Genomic DNA, 3,982 nt, shown 5'->3' with positions numbered 1-3,982 from the left:
ACCGTACATGACAATTACACAGATTCTACATGCAATTCGTTAACTTCCATTAATAGTTATTGAATCAATGTCCAATCCATGCACATGTAGAACAATATATCACATATATTTATCAATGCACACAAGATTTATGGAACAATATCTTTATGCAGAAATTTAAAAACACAAAGATAACGGTTTTCTTAAATTCTAAAATTCAATCACACATTATACAATCATGATATGAAAACCTGGCTCTGATACCAATTGTAGGAGAAAACTGGTTTTGTATCTTATACAAAACACATTGCGGAATCAACAAATAAGGATCTATTTCATTTTTGATTGATAACGTGCACAATGTAAATTTTAGAATTTAAGAACAAGATAGCGTACCTTGGTGTGGAGAAATTCAAAACAAAGATTAGAAGCACTTGGGAACACTTTTAATCTTCACTCCAATTCCACTTTACGCCCAAGATATGTGGTCTCTCAATCAGTTTTTCAAAGGGAGAATGAAAGTGTATCTCACACTCTCTCACACACCGTTTCTTATTTCACTTTTTCACTTCTTCTAATAAAAATTATGTATGTTTCTCCCTTTATAAGTAATTGATTATCTAATTGGGCTGGCCTATTGGGTTTTTCTAATTGGGTTTTAGTGTGTGGCTTGGAGTGGGACCAAAAGGGACCAATAAGACACTAGCTCCAATGGGCCTTGGGCTTTTCCGTCAACTCTTGACAAGCCCAAAGTTACCATTAATTATATTTAATACCACTATATAAATATAATTGCACTCTAGGCCTTATTAATAAATTATATCCCAAGACTTTATTATGCATACAACCCCTTCATTAAAATATTCGTAGTAATCCAAAGTCATGAATATAGACTGCCACTTTGAAGATTACTACATCTTAATCCTTGAGTACCCGGTTTAATCCTTTATGTTATTCGTCATATATTTAAGAAATCCAATTTCATAAATATATACTTTAGTAACTCCTTACTAAAGTGGTTGGGCCCAACACTCTGACTAACTAAATCCATTAAACTTATCTCAAGGGAATATTTTGTATTTCCATTAAGAGACTATGAATTCCATCTTGAGAATATATGTTCCATCAACACTAAATGCGAATGCCCAACATACTGAGGTTTTGACCGTAACTAATAGATCTCACTCCTGATATATCAAAGCAACCTACATCTCATGATCAGGTCCATTATTCTCTCAAGATTTAGAGTTGATGTAAATAGAAGTCGTGAGATTTATTATTCATTTGACAGTCATTAGGAGAATAATAAATCTCACAGCGGTCCAGTTCAATATGTCTTAACTCTTAAAACATATCAACATACCAACTAGAAGTCTCCACTTCCATGATCAAGACAAATCATCTTAGTTGATATGTTATAGTCTTCGCAGATGAAACGCCCAATTTCATCACCGACTACAAACTAAACTTCTGAGTTTACAAAGAACTTGTGATTTATATCTTCTGTGACTTTTCACATAAATCACATACAATGCATCTCATAGACTATGATAATGTCTTAGTTCATTTATAGATAGTCTCATATAATTAAACAATTTAATTATTAAATACATGCCAATAAATTGGGTTTTAGGGCATAAACCCCAACAACCTGCCCCCGCAAGAGTAACTCTTTCGACGCTTTCTTGACCACGGTCGACAATAGCTCTGACTCCGCTTTTCAAAGAACCTATGAGTGCAAAAACCGGTAATCCCGCATTTCTGCTCAGGGGTAATCCCGAAATACAAGATCCGCCTTCTCGTTTGGGGACATCATTGGCTTCATTCCTATCCCAACTGTCGAATCCAAAGCTAAGCCTAAACCGTCACTCCGCCTTTAACTCGTTTGCAAACAGTATTCAGGAGTGGAATCAGGAATGAAAAGGGATTGACTCTTTGAGGCAAGGGAACTAGTTGCGAGAGATCTGTCTCATGTTATGGCATGGAAAGAAAATAGTCAATGCCGCAGATCGTTTGCGGATGCTAATGTGCTTCAATAGTAGGAGAAAGAGAAAAAGCTCATCATTGATCCGAAAGTGCAAAAGTATCCTCTCTGCAGCCTATTACCTATTCTCTTCCTTGCGTGGGATATCTTAACTAGGGTAATCAAGGCAAAATAACGCTTTGGACAATTCCCCCATTCCATTCACAGCTGCTATTCCGACATCAGGTTAGAGCACCAGCTCTTCGTCTTCATCTAAGAAGGCATTAGACATGGGCAAGAGCCCTTCGAGCAGCAATCCTTGATCGAAGTGAAGGAAGAAAGCAAAAAGCGCTAGTCCTCTTCTGTTATGGGATTGGATAGTGAATCATATTCAATAGCAGGGGATTCTATAACAGCCAGATATGCCTATTGTTGGTATATACTGTAACAGCAGAGTTGCCTACTTCTGAAAGTAGCCCATCCGAGAGTAAGATAGAGAAAAGTCCCAACATCTGATTCACGTGCAAAACCTTTTTTTTTCTAATTGCTTTCAGCTCTGTCAAAGAAGCCCTTCTCTTCTTCTCTTCCGAAAGCCATTTTTCCTAAATTTCTTCTTGCTCGTAACCTATTTGTTCTGAAAAGAACCTTTGTTTGCAAGGTAACTCGAAAAATCTTAAGAGAAGAAAGCTGCTAGCAGAGGGTAGAGAAGTGCCACACCTTCGTGGATTGATCGAGTTCCGTGTACTGATTCTCATCGAGATTAGGTTGGTGTTCCGCTAGGGGGAATAGCGCCTTTCAGTCTACAAGGAACTCTTTGAGAAATTGCCCGTCAGTTAGTTAGGAATCGTATTAGTCAATCAAACAAAGTGTCAAAACCCCGTATTTTTTATTAAAAAAGAGCTATTTAAGCATTCACAAACTAGTTGCTATGAGGACTTCCTTACTCAACTAGAATAGAGAGAGTAAAGAAGTCAAGCTACCATCCCGCGTATACGATCTCCCCTACTCATTCGTTCTCTTCCTTCTTTTCGTTGCTGGGCTAGCTCGAAAGCAACAGTTAGCGCATCTGTTTTCTCGCTTGCTTAAAGCATCATTCCTTAACTAGCTAAGAGTTGAGTAAGGACTTTAGTGCTTAATCTACTATTAGCAGCTAAACAAGGAAAGACGGGGAAGCAGCGGATAGAAGTAACCACTCTAGGGGATTGGAAGAGCTACTACAACAGCAAGGAAAGCAATTGGTTACGCTCGACGAGAGTAGCTAGAAGCCTTAATAAGCGCTAGGGCGGACCTCTTCCCTTTCCTTTCCGGGATCTATTATCATAAGTGGAGTTCTTTCTTGACTGATAGGATGCCTTTAAACGACCCTCTCCTTTTGCGTAAGTAAGAGAAAGTAGTTTTCTCGAGCTACCTCAACGACCCCACTCTCGCTTTCGCTCTCAAATCAACTCTATCGGTCGAGCACAAACTCTTAAGAATAGTCGTGAGCGGGAGTCGAACCCACATCTTCGGGCAAAAGACAGACCCGGCGAATTACCTCTATTCCATCACGAGTAACGCGGTTCAATAAATCCTATAAGGCATAGTCCGCGGGCAGAATCGGATGCCAGCCGGGGTAGACGGGACGGATCAGTCCTCATAAAACGCATTCGTTCTCTTATAGAGTGAGGGGGCCCGCCTCACCACTCCCCCTCCCTTTCTCACGGAAAGCTATCCAGCAAATCAGAATACTCGCCATGAAAAAGGCCTGCCTTTCACGGCGTGAAAGAAGTCCTGCTCTTTCACTGCCTGACTTTGGCCTCTCTCTAGCCAAACACCGGCATTTGCCCCAAGCCCGCCTCACCGCTCCCCTTCCCCCAGCCCTTTGTCTTTCTCATTCAAAACCCAAATTTGGAGGGCTTCCATTTCCTTATCAGACAGTTTTTGGGACGGGCGATCTAGGCGTTTCTCATTTTCAAAGAGACTTCTGGCATTACCGAAAGGATCGAAACGACATTCGAAAGAGCGTGACTCTAGGTTTGAAAGAACTGAGTTACTTACGTT

This window comes from Castanea sativa, chromosome 11 (genome assembly GCF_040712315.1).
Source record: "Castanea sativa cultivar Marrone di Chiusa Pesio chromosome 11, ASM4071231v1".
Lineage (NCBI taxonomy): Eukaryota > Viridiplantae > Streptophyta > Magnoliopsida > Fagales > Fagaceae > Castanea > Castanea sativa.
This window is presented reverse-complemented; position numbering follows the sequence as displayed.